At 34.7% G+C, this 16,816-nt stretch overlaps 1 protein-coding gene and 1 pseudogene across 1 annotated transcript in view; one reads left to right on the top strand and one right to left on the bottom strand.

The window, feature by feature from the left end:
- GALNTL6 (polypeptide N-acetylgalactosaminyltransferase like 6) overlaps nt 1–16,816 on the top strand; it is a 756,971-nt gene that overhangs the window by 296,451 nt on the left and 443,704 nt on the right. The window lies entirely within an intron of this gene.
- LOC126007984 (uncharacterized) lies at nt 2,835–2,957 on the bottom strand (annotated as a pseudogene).

Here is a 16,816-nt window from a genome sequence, read left to right as displayed (position 1 = left end):
CTTTACAAAAAAAAATCATCTAATCCCATCAAAAAATGGGGAGAAGAAATGAACAGACACTTTGACAAAGAAGAAATACAAATGGCCAAAAGACACATGAAAAAGTGCTCCACACCACTAATCATCAGGGAGATGCAAATCAAAACAACGATGAGATACCCCCTCACACCACAGAGAATGGCACACATCACAAAGAATGAGAATAAACAGTGTTGGCGGGGATGTGGAGAGAAAGGAACTCTTATCCACTGCTGGTGGGAATGCCATCTAGTTCAACCTTTATGGAAAGCGATATGGAGATTCCTCCAAAAACTGGAAATCGAGCTCCCATATTATCCAGCTATACCACTCCTAGGAATATACCCTAGGAACACAAAAATACAATACAAAAACCCCTTCCTTACACCTATATTCATTGCAGCACTATTTACCATAGCAAGACTCTGGAAACAACCAAGATGCCCTTCAACAGACGAATGGCTAAAGAAACTGTGGTACATATACACAATGGAATATTATGCAGCTGTCAGGAGAGATGAAGTCATGAAATTTTCCTATACATGGATGTACACGGAATCTATTATGCTGAGTGAAATAAGTCAGAGAGAGAGAGAGAAATGCAGAATGGTCTCACTCATCTATGGGTTTTAAGAAAAATGAAAGACATTCTTGCAATAATAATTCTCAGACACAAAAGAGAAAAGAGCTGGAAGTTCCAGCTCACCTCAGGAAGCTCACCGCAGAAATTGATGAGTTTAGTTAGAGAAATAAATACATTTTGAACTGTCCTAATAGTGAGAATGTATGAGGGAAATGGAAAGCCTGTTTAGAGTATAGGTGGGGGTTGGGTGGGGAGGAGGGAAATTTGGGACACTGGTGATGGGAATGTTGCACTGGTGATGGGTGGTGTTCTTTACATGACTGAAACCCAAACACAATCATGTATGTAATCAAGGTGTTTAAATAAAATATTAAAAAAAATAAGAGTTCCTTTCTCTCCACATTCTCACAAGCACTGATTGTTCTCATTCTTTGTGATGTGCACCAATCTCTGTGGTGTGAGATGGTATCTCATCTTTGTTTTGATTTGCATCTCCCTAATGATTAGTGATAGTGATATGGAGCATTTTTTCATGTGCCTTTTGACCATTTGTATTTCTTCTTTGACAAAAAGTCTCTTCATTTTTTTCCTCATTTTTTGATGGGATTAGATTTTTTTTTGTAAAGTTCCATTAGTGCCTTGTATATTTTGAATATGAGCTCCTTATTTGATGGGTGTTAGGTAAATAGTTTCTCCCACTCAGTTGGTGGCTCTTGTATCCTGGTACTTACCATTATTTTAGTATTAAAATTTTTAGAAGAAACAGATTCTTTAACCATCTTGTGGTTCCTTTCCTCACATTACCATTTTTCCTCACATTACCCCCCCTTTTTTTTCCAATCCAGGCACTGTAAGTGTGTGTGTGTGTATGTGCATGTATGTGAGATGGCAGTATCATGACTTCTTTAGTTATAGGTGCATGAAAGTTAAATAGGTTGGAAATATAGATTCTGGATGGCACCAAATTCCCAGGAAATCTGTACTATATAAGGAGACACATAGTTCTTTGGGAGTCTTTTCTGATACACAGAAAAGGGAGAATATGACTTCGCTGAGTGTGGCTCCTGTAAGAATCACAGTTGCCCAAAGGTATAGTCTCCTTCCTATGCCCAGCCCTATCTGTGTTTTACAATGTCTTGATTTTAGACCAATAGATGAAGAAACATCCTGAATTTTAATTAGCTCCCTTGTAGTCTTAGGAACACTGAATTTGACAATTATTTTTGCAGTTTTACATGAAAATATTCCAATCTTCAGCTCACAGATTGAAAAGCAGCTTGAGATAATGTGAGAGCTTATGTCAATAGTTATTCCCATATAAGACATGGTCGAAAGCTTGAGTACAGGATTCAAAAGAGGCCTTATCTCCAGTTGTCAAGAGAATTGTCCTCAGAAAATAGATATGACAGCACAAATAATTACATGTCATTATCACTGCATTATTATCTCTCCAATTCTAGAACCTGTTTCTCTTTTCTCATTGATATTTCTCATACATTGCTTGTTTAATCCATTATCTTCATTTAGATCATTATTAGATAACTCAAAATAATATATAATAGTAGTTTAAAGTCTTTTGGTTTTATCTTCCTATGTTTGTTTTGGGGCAAATCCCAACAATTCTCAGAGATTAAGTTTGTGTTTAAAGGTCACTCCTAGCAGTGCTCAAGGGACCTTTTTACTTTGCAGGAGATCTAATCAAGGAAGGCCAAGTGCAAGGTGAGCACCTGAACTCTTGCACTATCACTCACATACTCTTTTATAGTTCCTTCTTAATTGTATTTTTAATTTTTTCTATTATTTTCTTATATAAATTTGTCAGCTACACAACCTCTCGCCTGTTATCAAATACGCCATTGCCTCCAATCAGGAAATAAAGTCATTTGTTAGTTCTTAAGCAAATAACCTATTCAAATATGTACTTTCTAGGGGATGTAAATAGAACATTAGTTTTGCTGCTTAAATTTACCTGTTAAATATAAAAAGAGAGAATTGTTTCTTCACTGACTATTAAAAACCAAAATTAGTACTTAGTACTTGTCAAGTTGTATATTTTTTAAGTAAATTTTTTTATTATAGTCAAAATGGAGGCACACTGGTTCTCCCCTATATATTCCCTAAGATACTACCTTTGAGACAGATAACATGGTAGACACAGAGGTAACACCATTCACTGTGACAAATATCCTCTGGATTACATAGCACCGAAGGCTACTTTATAAAACATAATTTGTTTTGTCCCCCAAATCACAATACAGACCAGGCAAAGCGCTTAGGTTGAGGTGTATATGGGGTGCATTCACTGTTTCTCCACTTTCTATACAGTCAGTGTATAGAACACAGCCTGTGGGAGGCCTTATCTTTTCTTTTCTTTTTTTATTTAATAAAACATTATTTAATAAAACATTCCCATGACCAATATCCCAAGTGTCCTTCCTCCCCACCCCACACAGGCCTGTACTCTAGACAGGCCTTTACTCTAAACACATAAGTTTTTAAGATGAAACTTAACAATTTAACATAAATGGGCCAAAATAATAATCCAGCAGGTATGTTAGATAGTCCAAAAGAATGCTAGTCTAGGAGGTAGGGAATTTGTCTTGCATGTGACAAATCTTGATTTCATATCTGGCATTCCACATGGTCCCTTGAGTACCTCTAGGAAATACTCCAAGTACAGAGCCAAAAGGAAACCCTGAGTACCACCAGCTGTGTGCCCCACTGAAAGAACATAACAAAAACTTCTTTTTTGTCTAGTTCTAATTATGAGACAGTTATATATTTATTACTGAGCCTAAAATTTATTACAAAAATCTGTTTTATAAAATTGAATTATAGCAACTTGGGCAAAACTTGAAAATTGTAAACATTACTATATTTTAGCCTTTTCTGAAAATTCAAAATATCAATCAGTTGATTAAACAAATCTAATTATTTAGTGATATAAGAGCTATTAGGTGCCAAATATCACCCAGCATAATAAAATGCTTAAGGCAGTGTCCCATTAGCATGCATTCTGATGGGCCAGAGTCACACACTAAAAAATTTACTTTCTAGGGACATCAGTTGGGTGTGAGACAGTCTCACTTCTCTGCACACCCCCATTCAATTGTCTTTATTGTAACATAATTATTTTTTTTATCCCACAAATTACATTAACTCCAATTATTATAGTACAGTGTGTGATATGATACTCTCACTAATTAAAATCCTTGTTATCTCTATACATGGATTAAAATAGATGGTTATTCTTGTTTCTTGCTCACTGCCGGAGAAGTACATTAAGAAACACTTCAGGCTCAGCTTCTTTTGTGCCATTAAATAATAGTTATTTGTGCTTTGCCAAATGGAAAAAAAGAGCTTCCATTACTTGGCTTTGGGGAAATCTATGTAGCAATTACAGTAAATGCAAGAGTTTCAGTGTTCTGAGAAGTGAAATTCTAGCCAGTTAGATTTGATAGTCTAATAGACCAGTGACTAGCTTTCCATATCCTGAGAGACCTCACAATAAGAAACCATGCCCTATCACTCAGCTTTAATTGGTTGTCAATATTGCATGGAGACAGACCTTTGAAAACTTCCCAGACAAATTCAGAAAACACTACCAATATCAACGATGTTGTTTCAATGGAAAAACTATAAATATGTGACCAAAATGTCTCTGAAGACTCTTTATTGTCCTTTATCCCCCTGCCATAAAACTGTTAAAAGCCTCAGTCCAACAGACTTCTATTCCAAAATCTGGGAACTCTCCTCCTCACTTTAAGATATTTGAGTCCAATTTTAATAGAGAATGTCGAAGACAATTTTTTTTCTGCTTCAGATGTTCAAATCTTATATTCTCCAACAGTAGTTTCATCAATTGTTAAATAAGTCAGTCTGTCAAAACATCCCCACCTTTGGCATTTTAAGAACAGAAAGCAAATTCTCTGTACTAATTACATTGGGGTTGGGGGTATATAGAGGGGAGAAGAGAACTTTGGCTACCCAATATCTAATTTAAATACACAAAACCAAAAAATGCTTTTTTTTTTTCCAAAAGACCATCTGCTTTAGTGAAGTGGTGAATAGCAAAGTCCGAAAATGTATCTTCCAAATATGTTCTTTGTGGTGATTTATTTCCCTTGAAAATTAACTAAGAGAGACTTTTTCTTCATGGAAGGCTGAGACAGGTGACCTCGCTATACCTCTCATAATTATTTCTTGCTTCCTAAATGCCAAGTGCCTCATACACAACAGCAAAATATAATGAGGATCTTCGAGATAATTGCCATTAGAAATATGCCAAGAATTGTATCAGTGCATGCCAGATTCTCGATTATGTCCATAAATAGCCCAAAGACCAGAGTTCTGAGCAGTTCCCATTGTAAGAATTGCAGAAGTAAACAATTAGGAAATAAGCAACTACCTCCCACTCTGCTCAGTATTTCTTTGCTCTACAAGTATTTCTAAATTGAGATCTACATGGTAAGGACACAAATAGTTTGAAATGATATTGTTACCTAGAATTTATTGATGAAAAAAGCACTTGAAAATGTACTTTTCTAACCAGTGAGACATCTTATTGTTTATCTCCATAACTGATACTTTGATTTCAATAACCATGTAAGATAATTTTTGTAAGTCTAATTGTCTTATTTTATACAATATATTATTTTACTCAGTAGTTAATGTCATGCATATAAACACATACATACTGGGTTTTCTCTTGAACACCATGAGTCCCACCAGGTGAGATCCCTGAACAGAGAGACAGGAGTCAGCCCTGAGAATTACCAGGTGAGGCTCATCCCCTCAAAACATAAAATCAAGCCAAACATTGGGGAAAATATTACTTTATAAAAAAAAAAAAAACTGCCTTTCTAGAAACAGATCCCATGCTAAGTCATACATTTGAACTGACAATAAACACTTATAAATCATATTCATTGGACAATACTGTAGTTGCTAAGAAGAGCTATGGGAAATAAGTAAGCAAGAATAATGTGAAAAATACTACCAGAAAACAATGCATTTTAGAAACAAAACTATTTCTTTTTTATATTAATATCTTTATTTAAACACCTTGATTGCAAATATGATTGTAGTCGGGTTTCAGTCATGTAAAGAACACCCCCCTTCACCGGTACAACATTCCCACCACCAATGTCTCAAATCTCCCTCCTCCCTACCCTACTCCCACCTGTACTCTACACAGGCTTCATAAACCTAGATAATATTTAAAGGAGTGTACCTCCATGTACATTAAGCCTTTACTTCTTTGCCATCTTACTATAAAAGCAAAATATTTAGCAACTTATATATTTATTCCAACTTTATTCTATTCTGGACAGGAGCTTGATGGTATTATTTGTTATTTATTAACCTCTTACTAATTTGCATATGCCATGCAATTACTTATAATAATAACTTAATGTTAATCATTATGTTAATCATAATATTAATCAGATATGAATTTTGATTCTTTTATATTGACTAGATTTCCTCTGTTATTCGTTTTTTGTTTGTTTGTTTTTGGTTTCTAGGTCACACCTGGCATTGTGCAGGGGTTACTCCTGGCACTATGCTCAGAAATCACCCCTGGCAGGCACAGGGGACCATATGGGATGCAGGAATTCGAACCACCATCCTTCTGCATGAAAGGCAAATGCCTTACCTCCATGCTATCTCTCCGGTCCCTCTGTTTTTCAATCATAGTATTCTTAGTGGGGAATATGAGGCAAAGATATTAATTTGCTAGAATTTAGAGAGACCATATATTCCCCATATCATACTTCCTAGACATCTTATAAATTCAGGCATTCTTTTGAAAGTATAAGCAGGCATTATTGATGATCAGGACAAAAGCTTCATTTGGACTATTAAAAAGTCAAAATTCTTGCCCTGCTGAGTGGTAAATTAGTAGCACAATATTTTGAAAAAATTACCATAAATTTAGTTTTATCATCCTTCATGCAGTTTTAGGATGAAATGTATGTAAACTAGAAAAGATAAGATTAATAGAAGCGGTAAAATTCTTTCAAAGTTCTAAGAACAATAGAGGAAAAAGAAACTAGCATATATTATTTATATATTTTAAGATGTGTAAATATGAGTATGATCAAATGGAATAAAAATATACATATAAATATCTAATAGGAATAGTTATAATAAAATATTTAAAATTTCAAGAAAAGTTACTCAATACTGATGAGCTATACTCTAGCATCTTAACATTTTAGTAAAATCAAAGACATATACAGAAAAATAATCTTCCATTTCACATGCTGATGTCCAGGATTCTTGTATGTTGAACTTCCTTTATTCCTTTGTAATATCTTGGTATAAAATTTACAAATAATAAAATTAAAATATGATTAAGTACATGTCACATATAATTAGACCTTTGCAAATAACAGTATTCCAAACAAGTAGTACTTAGCAATTTTCTGGCAAATCTTCTTGGTCTCTCTAAAGTCTAACAAATTAATACCTTTGCCTCATATTCTCCAATGAGTCCTTCAAATCTTAAATAACCCATTGAGTGAATAGCTGTAGTTGTGGAGATTTTTTTAAAAGTTAAAATAGAATTTCAGTGTACGTTTTCTCCATTAATCTTCAATAGAGATTTCTAAAGCTAACAGACTGCTCTTTCTGAAGCATTTTCCATTTGACCCAGAGCAGGAGAACTTTATCTCTTTGTTTCCAAATAATTCTCTTCTGAAACTCTGACACTCTCGTGCACTTCAAACACTGTAAACACACAACTCTTGGCATTTAAAAAATATAGAAAATACTAAGCATGAATTTAAGAAAATTGGGTAAAAGCATTTTATAAAGAACATGAATTATATCAGAGTCGCTAACAGCAACCTCAGTATCTGTGGTTAAGCGTTAGCAGTAGCCTTTTTAATTTGTTTTCTTGGTAAATTTGAACATAAATACTGCCCTGCAAAAGTATTAGAGATGTATGGCTGCCTGATGCCTTTTAACTTTTAGATTTTTGTATCACACTAAATACTTTTCACTCAAACAGTCACACAAAACTACTCAACTAAACGTTATTAAATTTTCCATATTATATATAATAATTTTAGTCTCATAATTTTTGCATCTGCTAAATATTTTCATCCCAAGTATAGCACTTTACTCAAAACACCATTACTGAGGAGCCGGGAGAGGAATTTGATTTAGGCAACAGCTTGGTCATGTTGCTACTTATTTCACTGAGGTTGCCAGTAGAAATGTAGATTTTATAAAATGCAAATTGGCATTCATTGAATCTCAGAGCACCTTGACGAAGGCAGTTACTTGTCATCTTAGAATTCATGGGTCTTTTAGCTAAGAGATAAATTACTGGACTGGAGCAATGTACAGCAGGTTGGGCACTTGTCTTGAAAATGCAATTGTGGCCAACTCAGATTCTGTCCCTGGAATTCTATCTAGTCCCACAAACACCACCAGGAGTAATTCCTGAATACAGAGCCAGGAATAACCCCTTAGCATAACCAGCTTTGGCCCAAAAGCAAAGACAAAAATAAAAACAAGACTAAATCAAAAGGGATAAATCAGACCTATAGATTTAAATTTGGGAACACACATTACAGATCTTAGAAGTATTTTTGCCACTGAGAAAATAAAGGATAAATAAAAAGATGGTATAATATGAACAAACTGTTCATATACCTTGTCTTTGATCTTTTTACATTTTTATATTTACATTTAATTTTGGGGGTGCCATACCTAATGTTTGTCAGGTATTTCTTTTGGCTTTCTGCTCAGGGATCACTGCTGGTGTAACTCAGAGGACCATTTGTGGGTTGTGGATCAAATAAAAGTCAGACTTTGTAAGGCAAGCTACCTATTCACTGCATATGGCTTGGATCTTTGATTACTCTCTCTCTCTCAAAGGTTTCATATACCATTATCTGGTTTTTCTCTATAAGTTTTCTTTGTAGATGTGGCATAAACATCTTCAAACAAGATGTTCCCCTCAAATAAGGGAACATAAAATTAGATGCAAAGTATGTATGTTTAGATGTTAGATTATAGGAATTCAACCACTGACAGCCCTGTCTTTTACTACAGAAGGATCGAATATAAATCACATTATCTGAAGTCTGAGACTCATCTGTTATTTTTTTAATTTAACCCACTTTATTTATATAACAGGTATACAAGGTTAACATAGTTAATCATAATACATTTGTTTGCAGGTATAGAGGAGCAAATTGATTTAAAAAAAGAAAGAAAAACAAAAAAAAAGGAAGAAAAAAGTACAGAAACAAGAAAAAATTGAAAAGTATTATATCTCACAATGAGATCATTGAGTAATTGTCAGAAGATTTAGTACAATCACTCTTGTTGTTAGTTTACCATTTTATTACTTCATTTGTTTCTGAACCTGAGGTGGCTTCAGATTCACATCGGTGTATAAATTAGTGTGTACCTATGGGGATGACAATATTAAACAAAAATAAAGTTATTTCATGGTTCAGGAATTCCAAGCACTATTGTTGATACTGTGATTTTTTTGTGAGGTGTGTTTTCAGTTGCCAAGTCATCCTGAAATATAAGAAGGTGATGAGAGGGTACCCACAATTTATTTCAAGAAATGTTCTGTTGGTGGAAGCCCAAATATTGGCATACTTGGAGTTATGGTCAGATTGGTATCTCTGCAGAGAGCCTTAGATAAGTGGTGAAGCAGGGCCATTAATGAAGTGGTCATTATGAGTCATGGGTGCAGCAGAAATGATTTCCACAGGGCAAAGTCTTAACCTGCCCTTGCCACACCTTCCAATATTGCCAGATTTCAGCTGCATGACTGGTATACCCATAATTTTTCATGGTTTGATTTAGATCTCTTTCAAGAATATAGTGAGTCTATGGAACATGTTGAGTGCAGAACCAGAGACTGCATTTGTCAATACTCATCTGTTTTGTTAAAAAGGAATTCATCCTAATCTAGAATATGTATATGGCATGTCTGACCAATAGTAGACTCTCACCAGTGATGGTTACATTATAGAAGATATTTTTAAAGAAGGGATAACCAAAAGACTTACCTATATACTCAAGTATAAATCAAGTTTTTCAGCACAAAATTTATGCCAGAAAATTCGAACTCGGCTTATACTCGGATCATACAGTTTATTTGATTTGGTGTGAGCACACAGAATCATAATGCCTATAGTCTCCAGTTGTCTTCTGGAGAGGGCAGTGCTCAGCTCAGTCAGAAGTTCCAGCAGAGCTGAAGAGATAGGTGGCTGAACTGAACAGTATGCCACTGAGCTATTTAACCCACAATATTCTGTGCTTTGTATGAGACCGATAGCAGTGATGATATCTGCGAACTCAGTGATGATGACAATGTCTATGCTGATATGCTCACATCAGATAAGCCGAAGCTCTGTGTGGCATACAGATGAGGAGGAGGAGGAATCCAGTTTTAAAGAATTTAAACCTTTGTGATTTAGCTTGATTACTTGTTAAGCTATGGTTTTCTGCACTTTAATTAAAGTTTTAAAGATATTGTTGCTAGTTTAGTTTTTCTTTAGCAATAAATATTAAAAAATATTTAACCTTCTGATTTTTCAATTATTATAATTGTTCTGAGTATATATTTTTATTTTTGAAATTTACCAGTGGCTTCTGCATTTTCCATATTGGCTTATACTCAAGCCAATAAGTTTTCCCAGGTTTTAGGGTAAAATTGGGGATCGGCTTATACTCGGGTCAGCTTATACTATGGTAGTTCTTTTGGTCTGCTCTTTATGAGTAGACAGAGAGACATTATATCCAGTATGTAAGGAAGATCCAGATTCTGCAAGCATATCAATGTGCATGTTATTGTGAATATGTGTCTGAATCCATAAGACCTAACTGATAATAATTTAAGAAAAATTGCATTTATTTTTTAAACAATGATACAGGGATGTTATTGGAGCTCAATAAAGCAAAGGTCTGTGCTTAAGACTATCATGAGAGGAAGGATTGGTGTGAGGTAAATAGAGGTCTTTGTAATAGTTCCCATTTGTAAATGTCCTCATTGCCTGATTTTCCCCTCCCCCTGAAGGGAGGGGTTTTGTTTGAATCTCAAGAAAGGGGTGGTAGGAAGGCTGAGAGAGTGAGCTTTCCTCTGGGCTTGTGGTTCCACGTGTAGAGCAACTGGCTTGTGGGTGAAGAGCTTATCAGTTGTAGTGAGTCTCTTGCCTCTTATAACCTTCATATATGTGTGGATTATTTACTGTGGACTACTACAACTGGAACAGCATCTCCTGTCCTCTCCAGATAGGGAATATGGGATTTTCATTCCCCCCCCCTTGAGGACTGTGGAACAACCAACCTGTACCCTACATATTGGCTTTACCCAAATTTTTTCTTCAAACCTTTTATTGAGTTATCCAGGCAGAACTAAAGCCACTTTTATTCTTTCTTGCAAAGGAACCAGAAAATGGATTATTTGTTTTTACACACAATGACCATTAGCCAGTCAACAGAAGGTCTCTAAAGAAAAGCTAAGATATTACTGACATAAACATTTCTTTCACTTTTCACTTTTACAAGTATGCTTTTAATTTAAAGTTGCATCTTTTATTTTCTTCTTAGTTAGGGCCTATTTAAATGCAAATGAAAATTTATGACATATTTTATTAGTAAGCCCATGTGTAATATGTAAATGTGCAGAACTTTTCTTGAAGGGATGGGACAGCAGAGTCCTGATTTTCTACATCCTTTCCATCAATTGCACAACAGGTACCCATGAATCGAATCACAGAAGATGGCTTCCATTTTATTGCTACATGAAATGCAGCCCATAGAGCAATCAAGAAAGAACTTTTGATCTTCCACTTGTCTCAAACATAAAAGTCAATTTAAAGGGCAAATGAAAGTCCAGAGAGTGAGTACAGCCTGTAGGGTGTTTGCCTTGAGTGTGTTAATCTAGGTTTGATCCCCAGCACTTCATAGAGCCCCAGTCCGTGATAGGAAATAACCATGGGCACAAAGTCATGAGTAAATTTTTAACAGTTCTAAGAGTGACACCCACCCCCCCAAATTAAAATGTTGTGGTTTGTGGTTTATATTATTTTATTTTTTAAATTTATATTTCTCAGGATAGGAGACATAGGGGAAAGAGAAAGAGAGAAAGAGAGAGAGAGAGAAGAAAAATATCTGCCATAGAGGCAGGCAGGGGGAAGCAGGTGGGAAACTGGGACATTGGGTAAGAACTGGTTAAGGGTTTGCCTATTGTATGACTGAAATTCAATCATAAACCACGTAGTAACTGTATCTAGGGTGGTGTAATTAATTTTTAATTAAGAATAATAATAAAAGAAATATAATATATAAAAATAAATAAATTCCAAGTAAATAAATGTGTTCAAACCCCAGGGTACAACAAATATACCACAGATGATCTTAGGCTGGTGAAGAGACTTGGGAAGTTAAAAGCCCCTAACTGAGAAAGAGAGAAGCCAGGAGGCTCTGCCAAAGCATCAGAAAAGAGCAGGCTAAAATGCTAGGAAGTAACACTGAGCCCATGTGTTTGAGAGCAAGCAAGAGCCAGGTCTGACAAGGCCACAAAAACCTCAGGCAGGAACTTGGATTTTCGTCCAGGTGTCCTGGAAGGCCTCAGAAGAGAATTTTGAAAGGAAGCTTCGGACATGATCTAATTTACATTTTAATAAGATCACAGAAATGTAGGGGAGAAAAAGCAAAGCCCATGATTAATATTTTGACGAAATACATTCTTAGAATTTGTAATTATTATGCTTCTGTAAGGTTGCAAGCACCGTAATTTTAGATTACTTAAACATTACACTGAAAAATATGACCAGATGATGCTTTGGATAGAAATGACGCCTTAACTCAGCAACCATCTTCTTTTTCCTGCTACTTCACTTTGCACAGATATTTCTCATTTTTACTGGAAAACTGGGATTCGCCTGACACCAATTAGTCCTGCCTGCATATCTTTTAAGTTTAGACGCAAGCAAATGAGATTCTCCAAAGGAAGTTTATTCCAACTGCAAAGATTATACAATTTCTCCTTAGTATTGTCCTTTAATTAGGTTTGAAAAAAATATTAAATTTTCCATATGGCGCAGAAATGTAGTTGGCCTATCTGGATAGTCAACATTTTTCTCACCTTAAAAAACATTCTTACACAGTGTTCCTTCCCTCCCACCACCCTCCTTCACCCTTTTATAAACTGGAATGAAATGCAGACTAAGAATCTCACAATAAAAATCTCCTGTAGAAAAATATTTATATGTTAATAGAATCAGCCTTGTTGTAACATTGTAAAATCTGAAAAGTTATATTCTGAGTCTTCAAATACACCACAATATACACAATGTGGACTAAGGTCACAGGTTCCTTGATTCAGATATTCACCACTCATTTCTAAACATTGATCATTTTGTTCTCTTTTTCTGTGCCTTAGATAATAATTATTGCCACATAAAAAATTCTATACAGAAAAGGGACACGTGTTTGTCGTAATTGAAGTCTTAGAGCGAAGGGGTATTTTACACAGTGTCACAAAAATGCTGTGTTATTTAGTCTGATGTATGTTCAAATTAGAAAGGCAGCTTTGATAACTTATTCCGAAAAGATTGCCTTCCAGTACTTTCCAGGAAACACAGAATCCAATTTTATTGAACCTGCAGACAGGTACATAAAGTCATGATTGTTAAAACAGTAGACCTCTGCTAACCAGGTAGGCTGTTACTTGTAAAGATGAGAGCCATAGTGGCTACGCTATAAGCTTAATAAGGTGGAGATGTGGATCAATTTGTACTGTCCTTGACTTTCTCCTTCTATTAGGATTCTGAAAGATCATTACCCACCTCAGGGATATGTTTGATTAATGGGTTTGGTTAAACAAAAAGGTGAGGTCGACCGTCAACCGTGAGCAGAAATTTAAACCCCCACCCCCGCTCTGAAATGAAAGCAAGCAAGAAGGAAGGAAATCATATTCTAGTGGGAATGTAGGCTTTCCAAATTGCAAATGAGAAGACGTTTGTTCCTTAGGCTGGTTTGAATCACGACCACAATGTGTGTTCACTGAGGTGACCCCATAAGAGCAGTTAAAATCTCCCTACTTAGATGTTTTTAAGCCACAGGGCACAAGGATGTGACCTCTGACCTTAGTTATTGGTTCCCCCCCCCCAACCGCTGAGACAAAGACTTCAAACAAGCTGTTAAAAAAGCAAATAAATAATGAAAAAAAACCTGATATTTCCCAGTGAGAGAAATTCTACTTTGTCATCAGAGACAAACATAACCCTGCCTTTTATTTATTTTTTTTGCATTCCTCCCTTTTATTGCTTTGCTCTTTGATTAAAAAAAAAAAAAAAAAGAAACCTCTTTGGCTGTTTTCCGTAATGTGCTTTCACCTCTCCTCTGAACAGCTTTTCTTGCTCTGCTTGAAATGAAAAACAGACTGAGACTACGCACTAAGAAAAGGCTCTTGCTTTACTTGCCAAAATGAGAATGTAGGATTTGGGGAGGTGGAATTTGTTTACTCTTTCCATCATTGGTCTGCTTTCTGAATTTATCACCCTGCACAAATTAAGCTAATTTTATAAACTAAAGATGCTCTTAGTGCCTATTAAGCTTTCCTTAAATGAAAGCAGGGAGCTTCATTCTATTTATGACACTGTTCTTTAGAATTATTTTTATGATGCATAGTAAGATTGCATAGACTATAAATTCAGTCTATAACTCTTAAATGTCTAGTGATGGTTATGAATCCCTTGAGAAGGATTGAAAATGCCATCAACACCAATTTAATCTCACTTACAGTTTCCATTACAAAACTATTTAACCCTTGTATTCAGATTCATTTCTGTAGGCCTTTTAACAACTCTGGACTATCAGAATAAGTAGTTTTTCCCAAAGTCAGAAAATTATTCATTGTTTAGTAAAACCAGACCTTCCTCATACTCTAGTTATAGCCAAATAAATACCACTGACTGATGTCTAAATATCTTACTTTTATTTCTATAAATGAAGAGATGTATGAATGAAATTTACAAATATGTATTAAAAATGTGTAATTAACTGATCAAGGAAAGGAGAGCTCAAGGACCCAAGGACCAAAGCTCAGACTTTGTATGTGGGAGACCTGTCTTCCACTGAGCAGAAAGTTGGGAGCTGCCATTGAGAACCACCAAGTCTGGGCCCACCACACAAAAATAATGTATGTAATAATGAAAAAGGAGTTCAAGCTTCTAAAACATCTTAAAATGCATGCTGGGAACAGGGGTGGAAGGAGGACAATATTGGTGGTGGGAATGCCTCTGATTCACTATCACTGTGTACCTAAAATATTACTGTGAAATATTTGTAATCCATTTTGATTAAAATTAAAAAGAAATCTCACATTGAAAAAATATGAAATATTCAAATATGGTACTACACATGGCTGAAAATATTAATTTCAGAAGAGCTCTCTGCTACCACCCTCTGCCTATAACTGGTAATATGTATTTGCAGGCTTTTTTTAATCCTTTCTTTATATTTTTTTGCATTTTTATTAATAATATATATTTATTTTAAACATAGTGGCTTACATATCTTTGACAATAATATTTTAGGTACATATTAACATACAGTCAGGGGAATTCCCATCACCTGAGCCTCATAAGATAGAGTGTGATCAATCACATATCCTTATAGGCATTTAAGAAAATGTTTGAGAAAATGTTTCTTATCTAACCCATTGCTCAATCCTCTTAAATTATAATCCAGTGGAAACTTTTCCATAGTTCTTTAAGTAGCATTTATTTTAGTTGCATTTATTAACAGTCTCAAAATATACACAATTCAAACAATTTCTCTCTACATATATGATATGCATTTGGCTTATGATACTTGGTGTGAGAAAAAGTAAATTTCTTTCTCTGTACATATTACATTTGATTTGGCTCCATATCCAAGTAGCAAAATTATAGTTTCCATCTTTACTCAAAGCTTATTTACCCTATCACTTTTGTATTTTTATTAAAGAATAACAAGATCTAGAAAAATAAAGAGGAAGACTTGGGTTTCTAATGAAGTCTTTCTCATTCTTCCTTGTCTTTGTTAAACCTGAAAACAATCATTTAAAGATAGAACTTTCTAAATGATGACAACTATCTTCTATAAATGGACTGGTCCCAGGAAAACTTCCTTTCACACCACAGAGTTGTTCTGAGAGTCCCATTTCTTCATAAACAGACACAAAAGATACTAACAGTCTCGGATTCTCATAGGTTTCTTTTCATGAAACAAGACCTTTTAATAGTATCCACTATTCTGCCATGAATTCCACTTTCCCATTAAGAACAGTTATTCCTCACTCAAAGATAACCTCAATAAATCATTTCAAGTGACTTCTTAATATTTGTTGCCAGGTAAAAAGTAGCAGGTATCTGGGACTCAAAGTCCATGAGTTTTGAGTGGTATTAGGTAAGGGAAATCATTTGCTCCTATTTTTCTATGGTGAAACTAAAGTCCAAAGCATAGTTCATTCCTGGCTTGGATTTTCCCAGAGATGTTAGTTTTGTGGTAGGGTTATAAATTGAAATAAGAAAGATGAGAAGAGGAAGATGAGGAGAAAGAGGAAGAAGGAGACAGAGGAGAAGAAAAGACAGAGAAAAATCAAATGTCAATTTGAATGTAGGTTGCCTATGTATATGATTTCTGTAATTTGGATGAAGAGAAAAAAACATGTTGTAAAACTTAAATTATGGTATTTTGTGCCAAAATCTCAAGAATAAAAATAATCAGCTTTATGGTAGTACAAATGAAGCTTTAAGTCTGCATAAAATTTCTTTTCATTCTTGGTCACCCACAGATCATATTTTGAGCACCAGAACATCAAACTAAAAGAATTATTAACCTTAGTTAAAATAAAAAATCCAAATTGAGTGAAATCTTCAGAAGTGCACTTGACTCTCTTAATATCAAAGCAAAAATTTATTATCAAATAAAAATATATGAAAATTAAAAATTCCATCTCTGTAAGTACACTTTTATTCTAGAGTTAGAATGTATATTGAATAAATCAGTTTTTTTACATGTACAGTATTCAATCTTTCATCTAGTACTTCACCTTAATAGGAACCTCCATTTTCAAAGCTCTCAAATTAGACATATGCACAGAAAATAAAGCAGGTAGATGATAATAGATGGATATATAGAATTATAAAAGAATAAGTGATAACTTTTGCATAAAACCTGCACATG

Source organism: Suncus etruscus, chromosome 4 (assembly GCF_024139225.1).
Source record: "Suncus etruscus isolate mSunEtr1 chromosome 4, mSunEtr1.pri.cur, whole genome shotgun sequence".
In the NCBI taxonomy this organism is placed as follows: domain Eukaryota; kingdom Metazoa; phylum Chordata; class Mammalia; order Eulipotyphla; family Soricidae; genus Suncus; species Suncus etruscus.
The sequence above is the reverse complement of the archived record's forward strand: the minus strand, read 5'-3'. Positions and strand labels throughout refer to the sequence as shown.